Here is a 14,420-nt window from a genome sequence, read left to right as displayed (position 1 = left end):
TTGTAAATATTATTACCATTGAATTGAACCAAGTTAGATAGATACTTCTGTTTTCAGAGTTACCATTGAATTGAATCCCTTACCTTTTGGTTAATTGAAATTGTTGAGATTAACAAGAACAATGAAGCAATAATAATGGCATAAAGGGTAAAGAAGAGCAAGATTTACGTGGTTCGGCAAGGTGCCTACATCCACGGGAGTGAAAGAATTCTTATATTCATAGTGATGGTGATAGTGGTGACACTACCTATAGGGATACAACCAATATATTTATAGACATCTAATCCTTATACAATAGGTCTACTCGTTTCACTCCTACTCCTAGTATGAGACAAACACTTATTCCTAATCCATATATGAGACAAACTCAACAATCTCCACCTTGGCGAATATGTTCTTTAGGAGAAAAGATAACTCAACAAATCTCCACCTTGACGAATATGCTCTTTAGGAGAAAAGACTTATCTCACCATCTCCACCTTCACATATATGCCCTTTAGGAGAAAAGACTTCTCCACCTTCGCAAATATGTCCTTTAGGAGAAAAAGATAACTCAACAAATCTCCACCTTAGCAAATATGTCCCTTAGAAGAAAAGACTTATCTCATCATCTCCACCTTCACAATTACGCCCCTTAGGAGAAAAAAAAAAAACTTATCTCACATATACACATGGGTAGGAACAACCATGTTTATCCCAACTAGCCGGCCATATGCACCACTCAGCATCAAACGTTTTCCAGCATATACACGAACCGCTTTGTTCCAAGCCATTCGCCCCTCAGCCGTCGACCTGTTATACCGCCGCGACTCATGCTAACTGCCCCGTTCAGCTGACTTCCTGCATCCGGCCCATACCAGGTCCATATCCCCTCCTGGTATCCACGCTGCCCCAACACAACAGCGCCCCTGCAAAGTCACACTAAACCCGTGTGCCTTGCCCAATGCTCCACTAACCAGCAATTACCACTGGCCAGCAACACGCACAACGCAGCATCAAACGTTTCCCAGTGCATGTTCACGAACTTCTTTGTCGTCCCGAGAAGTCCTCCCATACCAGCCGTGACTCATGCCAAGCCCGGCCCATACCAGGTCCATGTCTCATGACAAGCCCAACCCATACCAGCCATGACTCATGCCAAGCCCGACCTATACCAGTGCCATACTGGTCCATACCACTATACCAGTGCCATACTGGCCCATACCGATACCAGCCGTGACTCGTGACAAGCCCGACCCATACCAGGTCCGCGACCCATCCTGGTATCTACACTGCCCAACACCACAGTGCCCCTCACCACATTCTCATCTAGCATCTAGAAACGCCCAACAAGTCCAAACAATGTTCGAACTTGTTACTAGTTACCGCTAGAACATCACCTTCACTATAATAAGATTCATCAGCATGTACCACGTCCGTAGCTTTCTGCTTCTTCAACTCCTTCCAATCAGCCTCTTCCAGATCAGATGGCTTTTCCGCCTTCAAGGTTTTTAGAAGGCCTTGTTGTGCCAACAAATCTTTTACCCTAGATTGCCATAACTCAAAATTCTCTGTACCATCAAACTTTGATACCTCGAATTTTGTACTTGAACGGACCATCTCAACAGTGCTCTGATACCAATTTGTTGAGATTAACAAGAACAAAAAAAAATAATGGCAAAAAGGGTAAAGAAGACAAGATTTACGTGGTTCGACAAAATGCCTACATCCACGGGAGTGAAACGATTCTCTTATTCATAGTGATGGTGATAGTGGTGACACTACCTATAGGGATACAACCAATATATTTATAGGCATCTAATCCTTATACAATAGGTCTACTCGTTTCACTCCTACTCCTAGTATGAGACAAACACTTATTCCTAATCCATATATGAGACAAACTCAACAGAAATGTTACAAACAAATCTTTAATACCTTTTGGTTAATTGAAATGCTACAAACAAATCTTTAATACTTAACTGTGCATTGCACGGGACCAATACTAGTTGAACTAATACCTCTGCAAGGGCCGTTAACGAGGCCGATGAGCCATTTACAAAAATCACAATATCGTCCGCAAAGGCAAGGTGGGTGACTGAAGAGCAATTCGGAGCTGTTGAATATGGAGACAACAGGCCAACTCCAACCTTTAAAATAAGAGAACAGGACAGAGCTTCTGAGGCCAGAATGAAGAGGAGAGGCGATAGTGGGTCCCCCTGTTTGACTCCCCTAGTCAGCTGGAAAAAACCACAACTGGCACAATTAACTAGAATCGACAGCCTTGTTGCTTCCAAGTTATTCATGATAATGTTACTGGACATAGTCGGGAAGCCAAGTCGTTCCAGTACTACTCGTAAAAAAACCCATGAAACCCTATCAAATGCCTTCATCATATGATTCATCCAGTTTAACTATCACATTAGCCCCACGACACTTTTTGTCAATGTACTGCAAAAGTTCGAAAGCCAATAGCACGTTGTCTTCAATATTACGGCCCTCTACAAAACCCGCTTGCTCTCTAGAGATCAGCTTTGGGAGGACTGGGTTTAGTCTAGAGGCAATTACACGAGTAAAGACTTTACTGATGAAAGTACAGAGACTGATCGGCCTGTAGTCAGCAAACGAATCCGGGTGGGCTTTCTTTGGAATCAAGACTATCTGTGCACTCGCCATTGCTCGAGGGATCGGGACCCCTACAAAGAAATCCTGCACCGCCCAGAAAACGTCCTCTTTCACTAGGTCCAGCAGTGACTGAAGAAAGCACCGGAGTAGCCCTCTGGTCCAGCCGCGCTATCTGGGTCTAGCTTCCAAACCGCGGCCTTTACCTCCTCGTGTGTCAACGGCGCAATGAGCGAGGAAGTATCTTGGGCAATCAAACCAGCCGGGAGGCATTGCAGAAGAGTATCCAAGCCCGGACAATCTTCAGCCGAGAAAAGTCAAGAGAAAAAAACTGACGGCCTCATTCTGTATGTCTGCCTGAGTGGTAAGCAAAACTCCCCCTTCATTCTTTACCGAAGAAATTCGCTGCCCGCGGTGTCTATCTTTAACTACCGAATGAAAGTAGCGAGTGTTTGCATCGCCCTCCTTTAGCCACTTCACCCGGGCCTTTTGTTTCCAGAAACACTCTTCCTGTTTTAGAGCTAACAAGAGGTCACTTGCTTGGCCTGTAGAGCAGTGCAAGTCTCCCCGGAGGGGCTGTCAGCATATCCACGTTCCGCCTCAGCTACTTTCGATTCCAAGACTTTAATCCTGTCAAAAATCTGCTTCGTGATCAAAATTCATGAGGATGTGACGCTGGTCCAGCAGTCCTAGAGTGAACGCACCTCCAAAGCCAATTAAATCGAACGCTTTCCTGAGATCCGCCATTGGAGGCCGGTACTTTGCAAATTTGCCAACAAGAGCATATCAGAATTTATGCGCAAAAGAATGGACGTCTTCATCGGAAAAGGATATCACGGGCATCCCTTTGTATCTTCTCCGGAGGGCGAGGAAGAGGCGGTGTGGTGGAGTTCGAGAGGATGTCCGCAAAGGAGCAGGAGGGGGCACGGCGGCCCGTCAGCGCCGCCATCTGAGATTGCGATCAGCGATGAGCACTGAGTGCGGAGCGTTCTGTTTTTCTCTCCGCTATTCTGGGTGTCGTCTTGCACCACCTTATTTTCTATTTAAGATTGATACTTAAACACAAGATGCATTAACTATTATTGTTATTATTATTATATTTAATATTTAATATTTGATATTGGGACAATGTCTCCCGCCGCCATATTACTTCCTACAATATTATTTTAAAAAATAAAATGTAAACTACTAAACTCTGTCTGTCTGTCCGTCATTAAATATGGTGTGCGTCAATTGACTAAAAAAACTAATGAAATCTCAATTTCTTTTCTTTTAGTTAAATAAACATATATGATTAGAGTGCACTAATTATTATCATTTTGAATCTAACCTTATAATTGTTATTTGCGAGTTGGCATAGCCATTATGACATCATATGATGTATTCTAAGATTTTCCCTATTTTTAATTTGTTTAATATGGTCTTTTTTCTTTGAAAACGATTTTCACAAAACATTCTTTAGGCTTATCTCGATCAATCCCCTATCAAGTTGTCTTCTCTCTCTCTCTCTCTCTCTCTCTCTCTCTCTCTCTCTCTCTCTCTCTCTCTTTGTGATGAGAAAAAATCGAAATCATTATTTTACATGTGCACAAAAATCGAGAGAGTGCTGACAAAAATCAAACTCTATAATAATCTTCAAATAATGTTTCACTCACTGACCACTCTTTAGAGCATGCATAATAGTGGAGATATTTTATGATTTTTGAGGAGTTTTTGTAAGTGTGATTAGGAAATTAAAGAGAATATGAGAGGGCAGAGAAAAAAGAAAAAAAAAACAACTTATTTTAAAAACTAATAATAATTAAAAACGCATTGTCAGGCGCACCTGACGTGCCACCAGGCACATGCAGTGTGGACATTTGCTGTGCACGAAACGCACACAGCCCCAGCTTTTCCTTTTCCACCCGTTACTGTTCCATGCTCCCTTCATTACAGATGAACCCAATCCCTTTCTCTCTTATCTTCTCTCTCCGATTTGTCAGTTATTTCAATGCCATAATCCCCCAAATAGGCAAATAATCACAAATATTGGTGCTCTTAATCCTTTCAGAAGATAATGATATCTTTTGATGATTTGATTTGCAGTGAAATTATTGTGGTCTTGGACGGACTTGGATTGTTTGAAAGAAATATTGTGAAAGTACGTTAGACCTGCCTGCTTGTCTTGATTAGGGGTGTGCAAACTTCGATAAATTTTTGGTTAACCGATCGAACCGACAAAGTTTATTTAACCGTTTTTTAACCAAACTTTTTTGGTTCGGTTAATGGTTTAAGATTTTTTAAAATTTTAATTAACGGTTAATTCGATTCGAAATTGTCGTTTAACAGAAATTTTAAATATATATATAAATAAATAAATATGTAATATAATATGTAAAATTCTATAAATTTGTAATATTGCTATTGTATTGTTTGTGTATATTTTCTTACGGATTTATTATTATATGTATTTTTTTTAGGATTTAATACTTTAGCTTCAAAAAATTCAGTTAATGGGTTAACCGACCGATTAATCGAAAAAAACTTCAGTTCGATTAATTCGGTAATACAAACTTTGATTCAGCTAACGGTTAAAGTTTTCATCATTACACAATTTGATAATATTTATATGGTTACCATCGAATTTGAATTATTTCCTATTCCCTTATTTGAAAAATTATAAAATAAATACATTTTTTTTAATTTTTAATCATTTTTTATGAAAAAAAAAGAAAAATGAGAAAATTGTAAAAAAAATAAAATAAAGTACTAAACATATATTTAACTGTAAATGAATGGATCCGATACCATCATCAGTAGCTGGCATACATAAATTAACACCTAAAAAAAAAACAAAAGGACTAAAGCTATTATACCACCAAAATACATGGACCAAATTAATTAACTATTTTTCTAATTCAATTAATTTTTTTTTTGAAACCCCAGCTATTATTTTTCATACCATAGAAGGAAGCCCGAATGCAACTATATATAGCTGTCCATAAGAACACCTCTTCATAAACAATATTTCCTTTTGATCGTACACAAATCAAGATCAAAGAAAATTTAGTGAAAGTGAGGAGACAAGATCCCAAATAGTCAATTTTTGCAAGGAGCAAAATGCAATCATGAAGAGAGCAAACAAAATACCCACTCTTTGCACCGCAATTATTGTCATCATATGTTTCTCCATTTGCAGTCAAATATTTGTCTGTGGTGATAAAACTATAATCAATGCTTTTGAAGTAAAAACCAATATAACACCTCAGTGCACATTCAAATGCACCACTCACAAGTTTCTAAATTATTAATGAAATAATCAAGACACGTGCGCATTTTGCGCATCTACATGATAAGTAAATTTAATTTTTTTCTTCTTGAATATTTTTAAAATCTAACAAAACAATGAATACAATTTAATGTTTTTGAAGAAAAATATTACTCACACATATTATTATCACTGTATTTACATCATTACATGATCTGATAATATTTATATGGTTACCATCGAATTTGAAATAATTTCGTATTCCCTTATTTGAATATTTATCAATTGTAAATACGATTTTTAAAATTTTAATCATTTTTTGATGAAAATAAGAAAAATGAGAAAACTAAAACTAATATATATATATATATATATATATATATATATATATATATATATATATCTTTTACATTAAATGAATGGATCCGACACCAAATCACTAGCTGGCATACCAAAATTCACACCTAAAAAAAAGAATAAATAAACAAAATGACTAAAAATATTATATCACCAAAATACATGGACCAAATTAATTAACTATTTTCCTAATTCAATTACAAATTTCTTTATGAAACCCCAACTATTATTTTTTATACCATAGAAGGAAGCCCCGAATGCAACTATAAATAGCTGTCCATAAGAACACCTCTTCACAAACATTATTTCCTTTTAATCGTACACAAATCAAGATCAAAGAATGTTAAGAAATAATTAATATGTGGCTCAAATCCTTGAAGTCATCCTAGACAGCCGTCCACGTACCATCCACGTCACATGTTGCTATTGTTTCTTCTTGCACATTCCGCCGATTGCGTCACTGATCCGCATGCATGCCCACTTAATTCTCCTTTTTGATTGTATAAGTAGCTAGCTAAGCCATGTAATTCAATGCATCAATTTTGAATTCATTCTTTCTTCTTTTGTCTTTTTCTCTCACGTAGAAATATATATATATATATATATATATATATATATATATATATATATATATATATATATACATATATATTTATATTTTTCCATCCTTATTAATTTTTTTTGGTCATTTAATTATATTTTCCCTATTATTTAACTTCCTATAATTCTCAACTTCCGCATTATTCCGCTATATTCCTAACAAATGGTATCAAAGCGGGTTATTTGAGAATTATTTTCAAAGATGTCGACTGTCACTAAGTTCGATATCGAGATGTTCGACGGGAAAATTAGCTTCTTTATCTACAAGGTTCAGATGGAAGCCGTTCTAACCCAGAACGGTTTGAAGAAAGCGCTAGCGGGGAAGAAGAAGAAACCGGCTACAATGACAGATGAAGATTGGGAAGATTTGGATGACAAGGCACGTTCAACCATTCTTTTGTGTCTGTCTAAAGAGGTTCTACGTGAGGTAGTAAGTTAGATGACTGCGCCAGATTTATGGTCCAAGATGGATACGCTTTACATGGCCAAAACTCTGGCAAATACGCTACGCCTGAAGGAGCGTCTGTACACAATCCGTATGACGGAAGGTACTTCTATTAAATCTCACTTGGATGAATTCAATTCTATTTTATTGGACTTGGAAAATATTGATGTCATAATTGAAGATGAGGATTTATTGATTGTCTCTATCCCTAAATCATACAAGCATTTCAAAGAAATTATGCTTTATGGTAATAGTAGTGATACCCTTACTTTCGACAATGTTAAGTCAAACCTATTGTCCAAAGAAAATTTTGACTTTGAAATTAAGTCTGAGGACAAAGGTGAAGGCTTGACTGTAAGGGGTCGTTCACTTGAAACAGAGAGTAGCAATAAAAAATCTAGATCCAAGTCCAAAGGACGAAAGTCCAACAGATCCTGTAAGTACTGCAAGAAGCAGGGTCACGATGTGACTGAATGCTTCAAGTTGAAGAACAAGCAAGAGAGAGAAAAGAAGTCCGCTAAAGCTAGTTTTGTTAAAAGTGATTCAGAAGGCGATGTTATGTTATCTGTTAGCTCCAGTTGCAAACGGAGCGAAACCGAGTGGATTCTGGACTCTGGTTGTACATTCCACATGTGTCCTCACAAAGATGGGTTCGTCTCTCTGGAACCGGTTGGTGGTGAAGTTGTTTTGCTGGGTAATGATACCTAATGCAAGGTTAGTGGAATTAGAAGTGTGCAAATTAAAACTCATGATAACGTTATCAGGACTCTTACTAATGTTTGGTATATTCCTGATTTGAAACGCAATCTGATATCCTTGGGCACCTTGGAATCTCTGGGGTGCAAGTACACAGCTGAAGGTGGAGTTATAAAGGTCGTCAAAGGCTCTATTATTCTCATGAAAGCTTCTAGTTCCAGAAGCTTGTACGTCTTGCACGGTAGTACTATGACAGGTTCAGTAGCGGTATCCTCATCGATGTCTGATGCGGATCTCACTCAATTATGGCATATGCGTCTGGGGCATATGAGTGAGAAAGGCATGCATATCCTGAGCAAGAAAGACCTCCTTGTTGGTTCAGGTACGGGTAAATTATAGTTTTGTGAGCATTGTGTTTTTGGAAAACAAAAGAGGGTTAGTTTCTCTATTGCTACACACCGTACCAAAGATGTATTGGAATACATACATTCCGATTTATGGGGACCAACTAAATTCCAGTCTATGGGAGGCTGCAGATATTTTATGTCTATTATTGATGACTTTTCTCGTAAAGTCTGGGTCTATTTCCTGAAACACAAAAATCAGGCATTTTCTATTTTCAAAAAGTGGAAAATACTTGTTGAGACTCAGACAGGGAAAAAAGTCAAGAAGCTCAGGACAGACAATGGCTTGGAGTTCTGTGAGTCAGATTTCAATGACTTTTGTGCGACAAATGGAATCGCTAGGCAGAAGACCTTACCTGGTAAACCCCAGCAGAATGGTGTTGCCGAACGTTTGAACAGGACTCTATTAGAAAGAGCTCATTGTATGCTCTCTAATGCTGGTTTATGGAAACGGCGTGATTTTTCGGCCGAGGCTGTTTCTACTGCTTGCTATTTGGTAAATAGATCTCCACATTCATCCCTTGATTTCAAAATTCCAGAGGATGTTTGGTCAGGTAATCCTATTGATTACTCTATCTTAAGAGTTTTTGGATGTCCTGCTTATGCTCATTCCAGTACGGGTAAATTAAACCCGAGAGCTGTCAAATGCATTTTCCTTAGTTATACCTCTGAGTCAAAAGGGTATCGTCTATGGTCTCCTGATTCTCAGAAAATCATTTTGAGTCGAGATATCACTTTTAATGAAAATGCACTACTTTCTTCTGGAAATGTTCCCAGTACAGATGAGACACAGAGTACTGGTGAAAAGGTGGAGTTTGAGTTCAGGCCTATTGACAGTATTACTATTGCTTATGGTAATACTAAAGATGATGCATCTACTAGCACCGCACCTCTCGTCGAGCCACAACGGGAGTATTCCATTGCTATGGATCGTCCTAGGAGGACAATTAGAAACCTGTTAGGTATGCTAGTGATGATGAAACCAACATGGTTACTTATGCTCTTTCAGTCGTGTAGGAAGTTGATGGTGATCCATCCTGCTATTCTGAAGCTCTTACTATTGCTAAGTTCAAGCAGTGTTTGAGTTTAGTCAACTATTCCAGTTGTTAATTTCCACAATGGATTTGATCCAAGGTGGAGATTGTTAAGAAATAATTAATATGTGGCTCAAATCCTTGAAGTCATCCTAGACAGCCGTCCACGTACCATCCACGTCGCATGTTGCTATTGTCTCTTCTTGCACATTCCTCCGATTGCATCGCTGATCCGCATGCATGCCCACTTAATTCTCCTTTTTTATTGTATAAGTAGCTAGCTAAGCCTTGTAATTCAATGCATCAATTTTGAATTCATTCTTCTTTTGTCTTTTTCCCTCACGTAAAATTATATATATATATATATATATATATATATATATATATATATATATATATATATATATATATTCCCATCCTTATTAATTTGTTTTGTCATTTAATTATATTTTTCCTATTATTTAACTTCCTATAATTCTCAACTTCCGCATTATTCCGCTATATTCCTAACAAAGAAGAATGAGTTAGAGTGAGGAGACAAGATTCCTAAATAATGGTTAATTTTTGCAAGGAGAAAAATGCAATTGGGAAGAGAGCAAACATGATACCCACTCCTTACGCCGCAATTATTGTCATCATATGTTTCTCCATTTGCGGTCAAATGTTTGTATGTGGCGATAAAACTATAATCAATTCTTTTGAAGTAAAAATCACTATAACACTCCAGTGCACATTCAAATGCACCACTCACAAGTTTCTAAATTATTAATGAAATAATCAAGACACGTGCGCGTTTTGCGCATCTACCGGACGAGTAAATTTAATTTTTTTTCTTCTTGAATATTTTTAAAATCTAACAAAACAATGAATACATCCATCATTAGCCAACATACAAAAATCAACACCTTATAAAGAACTAATAAATAAACAAAAAGGAGAATACTACTATATCACCAAAATAATGACCAAATTAATTAACTATTTTTCCAATTACATACAAACATTTTATTGATCATACACAAATTAATGATAAAAAAAAGAATGAGTGGAAGTGGGGAGACAAGATCCCAGATCAAGAAAAACAAGAAAAAACGGTATCGGATGTATTCTTTATTTAGTTAGATTTTTAAAAAATCAAGAAAAAAAACAAGATTTAATCTCCCAATAGATGCTCGAAACGCGCACTTGTCTTACTTAGCTTTTTCTTCTTTTTTTTTTTTCTCTCTAATGGGGCCCACAAAAACGTGTACAATCAATTGACCGTAAACGGAAAAACAAATGATAAACAACATTTAAGGTGCAAAGAGTGGATATCTCGTTTGCTCTCTTCATGATTGCATTTCGCTCCTTGTAAAAGTTGGTTGTCTGGGATCTTGTCCCCTTACTTTCACTCATCCTTCTTTTATATTTGATTTGTGTATGATAAAAACAAAAATGCAATTAGGAAATTAGTTAATTAATTTGGTCCATTATTTTGGTGATTTTGCCATTTTGGCATATCTGCTAGGTATGGTGGTATTGGATGCATTCAGTGGTTAGTTAGATTAAAAAAAAAAAAATCAGCACAAAAAAACTAGGTTTAATTACTCGCCCAGTAGATGCTAGAAACGCGCATGTCTTATTTTTTCTTCGTTTCTCTCTCTAATGGGGCCCAAAAAAATGTGCATAAACATTTGACTACAATGATTTCTAGTTTCTATATTTTTGAAGCTTAAGAAATACGGGATATTTGTGAGTGATGAATTTTAATTTGCACTCAGGTGCTACAATAGTTTCTACTTCAAATATGACAAATAATATTTGATGACCAATTGTGAATGTAATATAATAATTGTTAAAGCAAAAAAAAAAAAAAAAACTCTAATTAATTATTAATATATGAAATTATCTAACACTAGGTAGAATAATTAAATATTAATATTAATATTAATAACAATATTGAATTGGTAGTGGTGTGGGTAAATTATTGCAATGGCCATAATGAATTAATGATCATAAATAAATAGTAATTATATTTCTATATTTGGAAAATTTTATGAATTATTTTTGTAAGTTTCATTTTACGTTAGTTTTATTATTTTTTTTATAAATTTTAGAAAATTAAATAAATTTTCAATCACTAAACATGGACAAAAGTTATATATCCAATATTTACTCTAAATCTTCAAGTGAAAATCGCGACGAGGACGATGATTACTATTATTATCATTATAATTATCATTATAATTATAATTATAATAATAATAATAATAATAATAATAATAATAATAATAATAATAATAATAATAATTATTATTATTATTATTATTATTATTATTATTATTATAAGGAGTCCTACCGGTTTGGAGTTTGTGGCGCCTAACTAAATGGCCGATGGTTAGATCGGTCGTGCCACATGTTTGTAGTAAGACGACTAAAGTTGATGTGACAGCTATGAGAATACTTCATGAATTGTTTGTATTTTTTAGTGGATCCATCCTCTTGAACTCGAAGGTCGGAAAGTGCATTGACTAGGGTAATCATTAGGTCGGGAACTTGTGAGTGGTGCATTTGAATGTGCACTGGGGTGCTATAGTGGTTTTTGCTTCAAAAGCATTGATTATAGTTTTATCACCAAAGACAAATATTTGACTGCAAATGGAGAAACATATGATGACAACAATTTCGGTCAAAGAGTGGGGATCTTGTCTCCTCAAATTTACTCATTCTTCGTTGATCTTTGATCAAGAAAATTTTTGTAAGTTGGAAATTAATTAATTAATTTGGTCCATTATTTTGGTGATTTCGGTATGTCGGCGAGTGATGATGGAATCGGATGTATTCATTATTTAGTTAGATTTTTAAAAAATCATGAAAAAAAAAAACAAGATTTACTAACCCAATAGATGCTCGAAACGCGCACGTGTCCTACTTTTTCGATCTTCTTCTTTCTCTTTCTAATTGGGCCCACAAAAACGTGTACAAACAATTGATCACAAATTGAAAAACATATGATAACAACGTTTACAGTGCAAAGAGTGGATATCTCGTTTGCTCTCTTCACGATTGCATTTCGCTCCTTGTAAAAATTGGTCATTTGAGATCTTGTCTCCTTACTTTCACTCATTCTTCTTTTATGTTTGATTTGTGAAGGATAAAAAAAAATGTAATTAGGAAATTAGTTAATAGATTTTGTCCACTATTTTGGTGATTTTGCCATTTTGGCATGTTTGCTAGTGATGGTGTTATTAGATGCATTCAGTGTTTAGTTAGATTTAAAAAAATATTCAAGAAAAAAAAAACTAAGTTTACAAGCCCAGTTGATGCTCGAAACGCGCACGTCTTATTTTTTCATCGTTTTTCTCTCTAATGGGCCCAGAAAAATGTGTATAAACATTTGACTACAATGATTTCTAGTTTCTATATTTTTGAAGCTTAAGAAATACGGGGTATTTGTGAGTGATGAAATTTAATTTGCACTCGGGTGCTACAACAGTTCTACTTCAAAAATGACATAATATTTGATGATCAAATGTGGAAGTAATATAATAATTGTTAAAGCAAAAAAAAAAAAAAACTCTAATTAATTATTAATATATGAAAGTATCGAACACTAGGTAGAATAATTAAATATTAATATTGGATTGGTAGTTGTGTGGTGAAATTATGGCATTGGCCATAATGAATTAATGATCATAAATAAATACTAATTATATTTCTATATTTGGAAAATTTTATGAATTATTTTTTTTTAGTTTCATTTTACTTTACTTTTAATTTTTTTTTAATTTCTAAAAAATTAAATAAATTTTCAATCACTAAACATGGACAAAAGTTATATATCCAATATTTACTATAAATCTTCAAGTGAAACTCACGACGACGGCGACGATTATTATTATTATTATCATTATAATTATCTTTATAATTATAATAATAATAATAATAAAAATAATAATAATAATAATAATAATAATAATAATAATAATAATAATAATTATTATTATTATTATTATTATTATTATTATTATTATTATTATTATTATTATTATTATTATTATTATTATTATTATTATTATTATTGGGAGTCCTACCGGTGCGGGGTTTGTGGCGCCTAACTAAATGGCACGTGGTTAGATCGGTCGTGCCACATGTTTGTACTAAGACGACTAAAGTTGATGTGACAACTAAGAGAATACTTCTTGAATTGTTTGTATGTTTAAGTGGATCCATCCTCTTGAACTTGAAGGTTGGAACGTGCATTGACTAGGGCAATCATTAGGTCAGGAACTTGTGAGTGGTGTATTTGAATGTGCACTGGGGTGTTATAGTGGTTTTAACTTCAAAAGCATTGATTATAGTTTTAACACCACAGACAAATATTTGACTGCAAATGGAGAAACATATGATGACAACAGTTGCGGTCAAAGAGTGGGTATTTTGTTTGCTCTCTTCACGATTGCATTTTGCTCCTTGCAAAAATTGACCATTTGGGATCTTGTCTCCTCAAATTTACTCATTCTTCGTTGATCTTTGATTAAGAAAATTTTTATAATTTGGAAATTAATTAATTAATTTGATCCATTATTTTGGTGATTTTGGTTTGTCAGCAAGTGATGATGGTATCGGATGCATTCATTGTTTAGTTAGATTTTAAAAAAATTCATGAAAAAAATAGATTTACAAGCCTAATAGATCATATGCTTGAAACGTGCACGTATGTGACTATTCATTGGGTTTTCTATCTCTAATGGGGAATATAAAACGTCTACAAACATTTGACCGCAAATGGAGAGACATATGATAAAAACATTTGCAGCGCAAATAGTGGATATTTCATTTACTCTCTTCACAATTGCATTTCGCTCATTGTAAAATTAATGTTTGCGATCTTTTCTCCTCACTCTCACTCATTCTTCTCTGATCTTTTATTTGTGTATAATCCAGAAAATTTTTTGTATTGGGAAATTAGTTAATTAATTAGGTCCATTATTTTGGTGATTTTGGTATGTCGGCTAGTGATGATGGTATCGGATATATTCATTATTTAGTTAGAT

The sequence above is a fragment of the Ipomoea nil genome, unplaced genomic scaffold (assembly GCF_001879475.1).
Source record: "Ipomoea nil cultivar Tokyo-kokei standard unplaced genomic scaffold, Asagao_1.1 scaffold0470, whole genome shotgun sequence".
NCBI classification, from domain to species: domain Eukaryota; kingdom Viridiplantae; phylum Streptophyta; class Magnoliopsida; order Solanales; family Convolvulaceae; genus Ipomoea; species Ipomoea nil.
Note: the sequence above shows the minus strand (reverse complement) of the source record.